Source organism: Ovis aries, chromosome 22 (genome assembly GCF_016772045.2).
Source record: "Ovis aries strain OAR_USU_Benz2616 breed Rambouillet chromosome 22, ARS-UI_Ramb_v3.0, whole genome shotgun sequence".
Taxonomy (NCBI): domain Eukaryota; kingdom Metazoa; phylum Chordata; class Mammalia; order Artiodactyla; family Bovidae; genus Ovis; species Ovis aries.
The window spans coordinates 47,357,377-47,370,328 of NC_056075.1; the positions used below are offsets into that span (position 1 = coordinate 47,357,377).

Consider the following 12,952-nt stretch of genomic DNA (forward strand, 5'->3'; position numbering starts at 1 on the left):
AATTACAGTAAGGTGTGAAGTGGGAATCGTTGCTTTCAAATGAGCATCTACAATTGCTGATGAAACCCAGTTGTTAGTTTCTTTCCAGGAAGTCTTTGGATCCCCAGCGGGGCCGCCTGGACCCGGCACGTGTCAGCTGCCCCTCCCGAAGCGTGGCTCTGCACCCCCACACCCTGCTTTGCCAGGGGCAGGAGTCGCCCACCTGAGGGGCCCAGGCTGCCCCGCAGTGAGGGTAGGTGGGGCAGGGGTCTGTTCCACAGCAGTGGGCGTCCCTGCCTTTTGGTCTGAGCCCTGCTCTCCTGGGTCTCGTCACCATTATGTGGTTTCAGGACACGAGACACGGCCCCCAGGGCTCCCCAGGGGGAGCTTTCTTGTTTCCACTGGAGCACCAGGCCAGAGGGGAGCTTTGCAGAGGGCATCTCAGCCACACTGTGGGCGGAGAGCTCCCACGTGACCTTGTCGACTCCCCCTGGTGACCTCCATCAGAGTCACCGGACCTGAGGCTCGGAGAGGTCACTGTGCTGGTAAAATCAGATGCCTGGGATGTGGACCCACGCAGGCTGGCTCTCAGATCTAGGCATTCAAGCCCTGGGATCCACTGCTTCCTGTAAAGTGGCCTCATCTCTCTCCAGCCCGGGGGAGAGCCCAGGTGAGTGAGCCTCTGCTTGGTCCAGGGACCTGTGTGGAGAGAGGATGCTCTGAGCACAGACAGTGAGCCCTGGATGTGGTCCTGCCACAGCCACACGTCTCACGGGCGGCCGGACTCTGGTCCAGAGCCCTTGGACTCACTGTGCAACACCTCTCAGGCCGCCCAGGAACAAGAAGCCTCCTTCAGGATGGAAGGGGCCTGGGAAGGTGCAAAGGGGCTCCAGGGGCACCAAGACAGGGGGCTGTAGTGGCGAAGATACATGGCTTGCTCCTCAGATTTCGTGTGAACTGGCCTCAGACAGTGCAGGTGCTAACGCAGTGTTGTAAGATGCCCAGAGGTTTCTAACTGAAGGCAGAGGGCGCCAGGAGCAGGGCCTGCAGGGGAGGGGGAGGCTCGGGGATGAGGGTGCCAGGCCCAGTGAGATGGGGTCCTGGCCCCAAGCAGCCCCGCCTTCCACCAGGACCCAGTGGATCCCTAGACTTCGCAGCTGCTCCATAGGCATGCGCCCCCCTGGGGTTTGGGGAAGGCACCCCCACCCCCGACATCATCGACAGGGTGGTGGGGTCCTGCCTATGATGGAGCAGCAGATACCTGGACAAGCGGTGATTAGAGCATGGTGCAGGGGGATGCCGCCTGGGGGAGCTTGGGATTTACTTCCCTTCCCGCAGACAGGATAGGGAGGTGGGAACATTTGTTTTCCCAGATTCCCCGAGTCGCCCCGAGGGTTCATTTCCGTCTGCGGCTGCCCTGCTCATGGCTAAGCTGAAGGTCCACGGCATTTCTAGATATTTAACGCCTGCGCAATTAACCGATTGTGTTACGTAATGTGTTCTTTAATGCTCCATTTATCTCGTAATTGAACATTTGTGCTTTCTGTTAGAGTGCATTGATTTTTCACTTTTAAAAATTCCATTTGGAAGTGTGAGCAACCTTGCAGATTCGAAGCGGGAGCGGCAGGGCGGGAGGCGGTCTGGAAGGGTCAGGCCGGCTGCAGGCAGGCTCAGCGGCCTCCCTGGTCTCTTTCCAGCCTCCAGGGCTGCGTGGGCACCGCTCCCCTCACTCTCTGCAGCCCTAGTGCTGTCCTCTTTGTAGAGGGAGGCTGGTGAGCAGCTACAGGAAGGGCACACGGCTGTTCTGAGTGGGAAAACGGATCAGGATTCAAACCAGGTAATGGGAGTCTGGAGACCAGCCTGTGACCTCCCCATGTCAGGATACTACCTTGGACGCCAGGGTCCCATCCAGCAGCTTCTCCTTCCTGGCCACGCACAGCCCCGTCCTCCCACCTTCCCCAGCCAAGGAGGGCTGGAATCTGGCTGGAGGGGTGTCTGCTTCTCTCCGCAGCCACTTGTATGGAGCCGCCTCTGCTCTCTCTGCTCCAGACGGCAGGCTCCAGGCTGCCCACATGCAGGACTGCCTATAGACCGCACAGACTCCCTCTCTGATGAGCCTCTCTGGATGCCGAGTGAAAGGCAGAAATCAATAGCGAACTCGGGGCTCCCTGTGACCCCAAGGCCCAGAAGCCGCCTTCTCAGTCTACTGTCTTCCAGGCAGAGCCACCTGTGGGGAGAGGTGAAGGATACATGAGTTAATGAAAGCTCCTGCGGTTTTCACCTGCCCGCGCCGCATGTGTGTGCGTGTGCGCACCGTGCCTGGATGTCTCCACAGCCCATTTCTGCATCTGCGCCGGCCCGTCCACACAAGAGCGGACAGGATGTCTGTGTGCTGCGGTGCACATACATTTCCGTCTCCCGAGAGGGCTGTCGTGTGCAGATCTATAGATCTGAGTGTGCGCAGCTGGGGTGGCTGTGTGTCTGTGTAGGAAATGAGGGTCTATGGCAACAGGTGCGTGTGTGTGTGTGTGTGTGTGTGTGCTGTGTGGGTCTGTGGGTCTGCTGTCTTTTCCTGGGTCTGAGCGTAGCTGGGTATAGATGCACAAGCGCTTGTGTTGAGTGTGTGCTGTGTGCGTATCGACACGCACGGGTTGTATGTATGTATACATATATATACACATACGTGTGTATATATGTACCTGCCGACTCAGGAAATGTGATTTACTCCGTGCGCCGCAGGCTGAGGAGTGGACTCATTCTAACCCCACATCTGCGTTAGCAATAGGCCTGCCTGTCGCCCTCACCCCGCCAAGCAGCCGTGCCTCACCATGGGGCCCCGTCACGCCGCCTGCCCCTGATACTCTGTGCATGGACACCTGACCCAGAGATGTCCCGGTTTCCTGCCCGTCAGAGGCCTCTGGTCCACAAGACAAACGGGGATAGCGGGCTTGTTCTCCATGTGGCTGCAGCCTGTCCTTTAGTCACTGGCCTCTTTTCTTGTCATCTCTGCCCCAGGTTAGCGACGTGCCCCAGGTTAGGGGCTGCAACTCCTGGTATGGTGACGTAGAAACCCCTGAGGCCCAGAAACCAAGCAGGCTCCAGCCCCTGTCAGCTCTGTCTGTCCTGGCCTGTCCATGGCGTCCCCTCGCTCTCTCTCCTTGTGTGCCTGGAGAGAGCCAGGGCTTTCCCCGGGAGCAGGACACCCAGGCTGGGTTCTCCCTGGCCTGCCCAGCCACAGGCAGTGCAGGAGCTCAGCCACCCAGGGAAGCGCCTGCTGCTTACCACTCTGACCCCTTCCACCTCGTCCCGAGAGTGCTTCGGTCGTCAAGAGGTCGTCAAGTGTACATGTCACGGTGGTTGCGGCTGAGTGGGGAGGAACTGTTGGGTTCCCCAGAAGACGCACAGAAAACTGCCTGGGGGACCTACATCAGGTCTAGTCTAACCATCACCTCCGCCTTCACTCTCCCCTGTTTAGTCACTTCTTTCATATAATTCATTTCTTCAAAAATAGTAACTGGACACCATGCAAACTCCTGAGAAGACAAAGGCACACACAGACACGCATACACTCACACACACCCACACCCACACACTCACACACAGTAAATGCAATACCCAGACCCAAGATAGCCAGCCAGCAAGATTGTCATCTTGGGAGAAATGTCATTACCTCTAACTCTGACGGGTGGATTGAGGTGCCCCGCCACCCCGCATGCCTGGACCTTTCACCCCAATCAGGCCCACCTGCCCAAGGCATTCAGCGAGGAATCGTGTGCCCCTCACTGTGGGCCCAGCTCACAGGAAATGGGCAGCCGGGCTTCTCTTGTGCAAGTGCTGACTCTGCGCTCACTAGGGTGCTTCCCTGACCTTGTCTGGCTAGATCTAGAGTTAGTGGTAGGCCGTGTCAGGTTCCTAGGACCGCCATAGCACAGTACCACCAGCAAGATGGCTTTAAACAATAAGATTTGTTCTCTAAATCCTATTAGAGAATCCTCCTCCATTTGAGGGGCCAAAAGTCTGAAAGTGAAGAATAGGTTGGGCCACGCACTTTCTGATGGCTCTAGAGAAGGGTCTTTGCTTGCGTCTTCCTAGCCAGTGACTGCCGCCAACCCTGGGCATCCTGTGCCTTTTCGAGGCCTTATCCTAGTCTCAGCTTCCATCTTCACGTGGCATCATTCCTGTATGTGTCTGTGTGTGCACAACACCTCTCCTTATAGGGACCCCAGTCATCCTGGGTCAGGGCCCGCCCTAATTCTAAGATGACCTCACCTCAAGTTGGTCACACTTGCAAACACCCTATTTCCAAGTCAGGTCACATTGGCAGACTCCTGGTGAATGCATTTGTGGGGACACTCCTCACGCTAGTGCCTGGGCTATGTAAGGTTTGAGAATGAGACCCTATGGCAACCAGTTGGAAGACAGGCCGGATTCCATGGGGACTCAAGTGCTTCTTATGACTGATAGATTGTATGGAAAGCAAAGTGGGGAGGGGCTTCCAATAATGAGGTGACAGGTGGTCTTCAGGCCGCCATGCCCAGGCCGTCTCCTACTTCGTCTGCAGTGAGAAAGGAAGCCTGCACTCCTGGGCTCCTTTCTTCTGGACACACCAGGGAAATTGCCTCCCAGGCTTTTCTGCCCAGAAGCTGAAACATGGTAGCCTTGCAGGGTCATTCCTGAAAGAAGCAGCAAGTCTTAGCCTAGGTGAGCATTGAGTTAGAAGTGCTAACGCCTGTGAGGAGACTCTTCTAGGCCAGTCAGGTGAGAAGACCCTGCAGAGGAGAGGCTACAGGAAGCCAGGAAGCGTGGCAGAAAGTTCCAGGGGTCAGACATGTACGTGTGGACATCGCACTCAAGAGCTGATCGAAGAAGCACGCTCTCTCCCCCGTGCTGAGCTTGGCCGCTCCTCTCCCGAGCACACCTCTCCAGGGTGGGTTTAAAGCCATCGTTCGGGCATGTGTTTCCTTGCACTGTTGTAATGAGTATGGGTTGCCTAGTGTTAGCTGAAGAAATGCCAAATATTTTAAACTCTACTTTCTCACTCTGTATGGTACTAAATTTTCTTGTTCCTCTCAATTACTTCTGACAGAGAGAGTAATTCACTCCAGATGCCCCAATCAGAACAGGTGACCATGATCTCAGAGAAATCTAGCATTAGATGTGCTGTAGATGCTCCCTTAGCTTATTCAAACATTACGCAGTTTTTGGAAATAATGTTCAGTAATGAATAAGCATGATATGCCCGTGTGAAGATAAATGAGTAAATTGTGTGACAGGAACGTCCATGAAATCATGTTACTAGAACATTCTAAGGGCAAATCAGAGTACGAAATGTATATTCCATCATAATCCAGCACTCATGTTTATGGAGTCGAAGCAAAAATTTGGGAAGACAATGCTTCTGTGAAATGCATTTTGATTCTCATCTGTTCTGTTTTCTCTCTGTTTTTAAAATGCTGTTCCCTGGTGCCTCAGCAGTGAAGAGTCTGCCTGCAACGAAAGAGACATAGGTTTGATCCCTGGGTCGGGAAGATCCCCTGGAGAAGGAAACGGCGACCCACCCCAATATTCTTGCCCGGGAATTCTCACGGACAGAGGAGCCTGGCGGGCTACAGTCCGTGGGGGTCACTAAACAATGACAATAACATGACCCTTTAAAGTGGTTTCATAGCCCACTAACAGTTCACAGATACTTGAAAAATATTGTTCTAGGGTCATCAACACATTTACCATTTTGGCAAGTTTCATTTGGCAAATATTTCTCAAAGGTCGGCGTTGAGATTAAGGGATATGGGAAAAAGGAATGTTCCAGCATACTTTGTATGCGTTAAATGTATAATTGAACACACCTTGAGAACTATTGTTCTTTGATGGATATTTGCAAGGTAAATTGAAACCAATTAGATGGCAATCTTCTTTCTTTCTTTTTTTTCCAGACTAACAAAAACTGAGCACCCAAAGCCCCCTGGGTACATGATGCCTTGCTGGATCCTCCAGCACTGCTGCTGTGGCACTGGTTGAACTCTCTGGGAAGGCTGATGCCTCACCTGCCCCGGGACCAGTACTGTGTGCCTTGGCAGCAGGGTTTTATATGTGACTTGATACCATATTTTGGTTAATACGGGCACATGAAATGAAGGGTATAATCGTCCAGTCATCCATCCATCACAACGGCATCACACTGTATTGAGAAAACTTTCAAATATACCTGTTATTAAGTTCAAGATTGTACTGCTCATCACACAAGAGGCCAATAAATTAAGAAACCAGTCTTGGGGACAAGGAATAACAACTTTACCTGGAAAGCCAGCAGACTTAGAAGACGGTGGACGCACATCGCAAAGAACCACCTTGAGTTGGAGGTCAGGATCCTTTCGTAGCAAAAGATGAAGAGTAAAGTCAAACACTTCCTGGGCTTCTAGTCAGCCTCTGGAGGGGATGTGTTCATTTCTTCCTTCCTGCAGCCGTTCACAGACAGGCCTGTTCAGGATGTTTCTTGGGAGCTAAACAAAGGTATTTTAGCTTAAAATACCTGTTGTTCATTACCTGGGTTGCAGGGATCCCAGAGATGGACCATTATGTATAATTTAAACTTATTGGTAACATCCCTTCAGTGACTAACTTAGAACAAAGTTCTTCCCTATTGCATACCCACAAATGGAGAAAATTGTATGATGAATTTCAAAATAGTCATCAGCAAGACTCAATATTTACTAGGATTTTGTCTTCCTTGATTTTTTTTGAGGGGGGTGCTGAAATATTTAAAAACAAATTCCAGATACTCTGCCATTTTGCTTCTGCCTGTCTCATCGTGAAACTCTGAAAGACACAGACACTTCCTCATTTCAGCACAAGGTCATTGTCAGAAAACAAAGAGGAATACGTATTTGGAAATATCCAATGCCCAACTCTGAGTCAAATGGCCTTGGTGGTCTAAAGTCTAAAAAAGCAATTGTACAAATCCAGGTTCAAACAAGGCCCAGGCTTGGCCTCTTTAAATTTAAAGGGCCCTCCCCTGTTCTTTACTTGGAGACTGTGATGTGTTGAGGAAATCAGCTCCTCTGTCCTTTAGAGGCGTCTCTCTCTTGTTTCCTCACCGTGTCATTTAGGACCTTAGGCTGTCCTCATGTTGCTTGTAAACCAGAAGCTACTTCTTAAGGCTTGATTAGACGTAGGTTCACTGTTTCAGGCAAAGATCCTTCAGCGCTACACCGAGTATCCCACTGTGAGACCCATACTGTCTGGCTGTCCACTTTTCATGATGCTCAAATTGATCAGGGGCTTCACAGGGCTACATGGCACCCTATGGCAAAGTTCCTCATCAGCCTTTCATTCAATGGTTTCATGGACCAGCCATCACTTCCTGAATCATCGATTTCCTTGACGTTTGCAAAATGGTGATCACTAATTCTATCATCCTTTTCCTTTCATCAGCTGAAATTCTTCCATAAAGGAGACTTTACCTCCTCAACGAGATTTTATTTGTCTTCACAAAAATATAATTCATGTAAGAGCAATTACATACTATGCGGTTTCACTTGTTTGGGATTTCTCTGCTCAGTGAACAGATATAAGTATTGATATACTTATAATGTAGATATCCATGTTATGAACCTGGAATGATTCATCCTAAGGCGCCTGCCATCTTTGTGTCTCACTGCATCGTAGGGTCAAAAGGGAGACTTCAGGATTTGTTGGATTACTTCGGGCTAAAAGAATTGCCTCCTCTCATAAGAGGCGAGAGCGCCAGTGTCCTGCCCACTCGTGTGGCCTTCTCCAGGCAGGCCAGGAACCCTGGGCATTTCTGAACCCAGTCTTGGTGACAGTCCAGGGCCACCTCCTCTCTTACAGGAAGTCTCGTTGGAGGACTTGGTATCGCCAGGAGGGAGGATTTGCCAGGGAAGGTCTCCAACCCTGTTAGAATTTGCAGAATGATGGAGAAGGGAGAGGAAGTCATGGTCAGACACAGATAGGGGTGGGAACAGCCACCGAAGCGGACATTTACATCGAGCTCTTCAGTGATCTTACGAAGGCGCCTTTGATTTAATCGGTGCAGGGCTAGTTCCTGCTTGCGTCTGTTACTCCTTGGACTGTATAAGGGATTTTTTTCATCCTAGTCAACCCAGTCTCACACAAAGCCATGGTTTACATGGCGTGTCAACATTCCCATGATTTCTTTGCAAGACACAGAGTCTGAAGACTGATCATGCACTGATGGTGGTGGAGTTTAGTCGCTCAGTCGTGTCTGGCTCTTTGAGACCCCATGCCCATCAGGCTCGTCTGTCCATGGGACTCTCCAGGCAAGAATACTGAGTGTATTGCCATTGCCTTCTCCAGATCATGTATTAATAGCCAAGAAAACGAGATGTTGGCTTTAAAACAGGAAAGCATCTTGACTATCAATTGGTCCCAAACTCTTGGTACTCACACATATGTGGGATTAGGCTAAGATAAGAAGGGAAGAGTCTAGGGATGTCCCTGGCGGTCTACTGGTTAAGACTTCACCTTCCAATGCAGGGGAGGTGGGTTCGATCCCTGGGTGGGAGAGCTAAGACCCCACATTCCTCATGGGCCAAAACGTAAAACAAGCAATATTATAACAAAAACAATAAAGACTTTAAAAATGATCCACGTTAAAAAAAATCATTTTTAAAAGAAGGAAACAGTCTAGAGGTTTATAATATAAGTGCCCTCCATCCCAACACCAACATGCCCCTCTGCTCCAGAAAGGTGGCAACACGCTCATCCACAGAGACACCGATGACCCAGCCCAGCCAGATTTAACCTAGGGAGGAAAGCAAGCAGTCTGGCTTACCCCATGAGGGTGCCACTTTAAACTGGAGTTAAAGGTGAAGGTTACAGGCTTTAACCTCAAGTCACCGCAGACTGTTATGTGAGAGAAGGTCTGAGTAGGCAATCAATAACTCATGTATTACCAGCCAGTTGTTTGATGAATCCAACTCACCATTGACAGTGTCACAGGTGACTTGACTGAAGCTTCCTGTCCAGCTCTTCCGTGTATGTGTGTGCAACCTGAGGGCCTGGGAGTACATCTCCAAGCATTTTTCTTCTGGAACCGACAGTCTCCAGACTTTGAATTGAGTACACAGGCCCAGGCAGGTATCCTGGAACACATAATGGTTGTGGGGAAGCCAGTTGGGCCTGGTTATTGCAGATCACACGTAACAGTGTGTAAAATCTCCCGCTGTTTGGAGATTCTTGTGCTAAGCAGGTTAATTAAACCTTAATTTGAATCTCCCAGCTTATATGGGTCTGGCCTTAAAATTATCCCACCTAATTCTCTGGCTATGTGTGCGTTAGTGGAGGAGGGAGAGGGAAGGTAAGGCGTTTTATATGCCTGAGTCATTAAATTGGCTTAATCTAATTAGTAGGTTGTGAAACAGTTGATGGAATTTGATGGACATGACACCTTAGGAAAGCCAATATATTTTAAAATATTATTTTTCTTTGCAAAACACTGGCTGTAATGTTTTTGGTATGATAACAGTTCATGGTCAAATTAAATTAGCTGGTGTTACCTCGGAGTCCCAGGTGGACGCATTTGTCTCAGGCACCAATAGCTCTGGCTGGGGCCCCAGGACCCCGACTTCTGGAGACAATGGCCCACTGCAGGGGCAGTCTGGCTTTGGGGCAGTTGGCCCATTTTATGACTCACAACATCTGGATATTTGTCAACTTGCAAATGCTCAGAGGAAACAGCCCACAGTCTTCATCCCAGCCCCGTCGTTGCTTGTGACACAGTCCCCTCCACATACACTCACGCCATCCCCAAAGACTCCGGGTGCTGGACCTGGACATGAGTGTCTAACCTCCTCTTCACCTTTACAATTGCAAATACAAATCAATCTCTTGTCACTGATGAGCCCTCTGGGAAATTCCCTGCCTCGGCTCAGGACACTAAAGGATGTTTGTGAGAATTTTCCAAACCCAGCCGTACATTTGTCCTCTGCCGATTGCCAGCCATCAGGCCACAAGACTGCTTTCATAAGAGGCAAAAGCAAGTAAAATTCCTCTGGTTCCAGGTCCCTATTTTTTAACAGGTAAAAGTTCACCCTGTATGTTAGAAGCACTGAACTCACACCGCTATCTGGACACCTCTGCCCCCCACAGAAAAACATTAACACACAAACCAACGCATATTCTCTCCTCCCGACTAGCAGAATTCTCTAGAAAGAAAGAAAACAAAGCTAAGAACATCCTCTAAGTCTTGTAACCTAGAGATGTTTTTGTGGCTGAACTTGAGAAAAGGGTGCCCTTTACTACTGCAACTCCATTCTCAACTCACTACAGGAGGCTGTGTGAGAAAATGGGCTAAAAACAGACAATCAATAATTTGTATTGCAAACGCAGTGTGCTCTTAAATGGTCCAGTCTCCGGCTGTCTTTGAAGAGAAAGGGAAGGTGCAGGAATAACTAAGCCAGAAGTAAGCAGTCAAAGTACTTATCTCTGTGAACAAAGGTCTCTGAAGGATCTTACAGCATGTTTGCTGGCTGGCTGACACCCCACGGAGATAAATGCCAGGGAATCGCTTTTAGAAGGAAACGTGCCAGCCTCAGCCCAGGGTCCCCATGCTCCAAGCAGACACTGGGGCAGAACCGGGCCCAGGACCAGTGCAGAGAATCTCAGATGCCGGCTGTGAACTGTGAAGAGAAGGAAGCACCTGCCCAAATCCTCTCCTGGCCCCGTGAGGACCCATGCCCTGGACTGGGCAGGACCCATGTCTGAAACATCACCTTGGAACAACAGCCCAGGTGCCATGGAGGTGGGAAGGCCATCTCGCCAATGAGAACACAGAGCCTCGAAAAGCAAAGGGCCCGTCTGCCTCTTGCCAGATGGCAGAGCATCTGAGCTAAGTATCACTGTTAATGGGGAGGCTTTGAAGTCAGGCTCCCTGGGTCTGAATCCATATCACCGTGTATGAGCTGCATGACCTGGGACAGGCCACCTCACCTCTCTGTGTCCCTGGGTAAATCACGGATGATCGCAGTTCTGACTTCACTGGGGTAAACTCAAGGCCAAAAACGTGCCTTAAGTAGGAAGGACGTGGTCAGCATGAACTGTTGTGATGGGTGAGAAGGTTTGCCGCAGCCAGACCAGGCAGAACACTCACCGCTGTCCTCCTGATGGTGATTCTGTCCATGCTGCCGCTTTGGCGGAGGCGCTGGCATCACCTCTGTAGACATCTTCCATGACTGGTGGCCACGTGGCAAGCCAGAGGCAGTCAGGCATTCGTTAGGGGAGCCACTGGTGTGGTTTCAGGGATGCTACAGCCCACATCCTGCTGGCCAGGAAGTCTGATCTCCGCCTTCTGCTAGCCCAGCACCAGCCGAGGACGCCAGGTCTCCTGCAGGGCCCTCCTCGCCTGGCCTCTCTTCTTCCATACGTGTCTTTCTCTTGCGCATCTTCACAGAGTTTGGGATGACCGTGCAGGCGGCCTCTGGCTCTAAAGCACATATGAACCTTCAAGGGGCACATATTCAAAGACGTGAGTGTGCGCTCCATCGAAGTCAGGTCTAAGGGAAGCGGCGCCCTCCGTCTCCTACTGTTGGCGACCCTTCAGCTCCATCATGCCCCACCTCTCCTTCCTGCAGTCAGTAACGCTTCCTGCCTGTTCACTTGATGCCAGCCCCTGTAGGCCAGCTGTTGCACTGCATTACTGTACTTTTCAAGGTGCTCTACTATAAGATGAAAAATGTTTTCTTTCTTTGTTGCTTATTTTTTCCCATGTTATTTGTGAGAAAAGTATTATAAACCTATTACAGTACAGTCTTAGCAGTATAGAGCCAATTGGGTTAGTTGGGTACCTAGGCTAATTTGGGGGCTTCCCTGATAGCACAGCTGGTAAAGAATCCACCTGCACTGCAGGAGAGCCCGGTTCGATTCCTGGGTTGGGAAGATCTGCTGGAGAAGGGCTAGACTACCCACTCCAGTATTCTTGGGCTTCCATTGTATGGCTCAGCCGGTAAAGAATCCACCTGCAATGCAGGAGACCTGGGTTTGATCCCTGGGTTGGGAAGATTCCCAGGAGAAGGGAAAAGCTACCCACTCCAGTATCCTGGCCTGGAGAAGTCCATGGACCGTCCATGGGATCTCAAAGAGTCTGACACGACTGAGCGGCTTTCACTTTCACTTAGGCTTACTTTGTTGGATGTTGTTGGACAAGAACAACATGCGCTTGGAGTGGGGCTTGTCCGTATGGAAAGGGCTTACTGTACTGGGCCTCTTGGCAGTCTACATACCCTGGGGTCCGGGAAGCAGTAACACGCCCAGCGTTCCCTTTGCAGAAGAGAGTGTGGATATTTACCAAACAGGAGATTGGTTTCAGTCAATTTCTCTATATTGGGAGGAGGTAGTTATTATCTTTTTGTTTCTTTTTGTTGGGTTTTCTGAGGCTGATCCAGTACGGTGTCCCACGGTCTTTTCTGTGCAACTTGCAAAGCTCTCTCCTTTTTCACCTCCAGCCCCCATGATGCCTCTCTGAGAGGAGACGACAGGTTCTCGGCCGGAAAAGTAAAGACTTAAAAGTAGGTAGAGGTATCTACCTCTCTTCATGAACCAGGGATCGAACCCAGGTCTCCTGCATTGCAGGTGGATTCTTTACCGGCTGAGCCACACAATGGAAGCCCAAGAATACTGGAGTGGGTAGTCTAGCCCTTCTCCAGCAGATCTTCCCAACCCAGGAATTGAACTGGGCTCTCCTGCAGTGCAGGTAGATTCTTTACGAACTGTGCTAACCCAGGGCTTCTGACCCTCAGCTCTACTGACACGGGGGCCTGGTGGGGGTCCCTGTGGTGGGGCTGGCTGTGTACTGGGAGATGTTTGGCAGCATCCATGGCCTTGACCTACTAGCAGGACCCCTCCAAGTTGTGCTCCCACATAACCACACACCCTCTGATGCCTGGAGGGGCTCCGATGTCCTTCCTGCAGATGCTGACATGCAAAGAGCTGCCTTGAC

At 50.8% G+C, this 12,952-nt stretch overlaps 1 long non-coding RNA gene across 1 annotated transcript; it reads right to left on the bottom strand.

The window, feature by feature from the left end:
- Positions 1–1,464: 1,464 nt before the first annotated feature.
- Positions 1,465–11,445, bottom strand: LOC132658428 (uncharacterized). Its single transcript, XR_009598064.1, has 2 exons — positions 1,868–11,445; positions 1,465–1,783 (listed from the first exon to the last, which is right to left on the bottom strand). It is a non-coding gene; the product is annotated as an uncharacterized LOC132658428 (long non-coding RNA).
- Between the last annotated feature and the right edge of the window lie 1,507 nt (positions 11,446–12,952).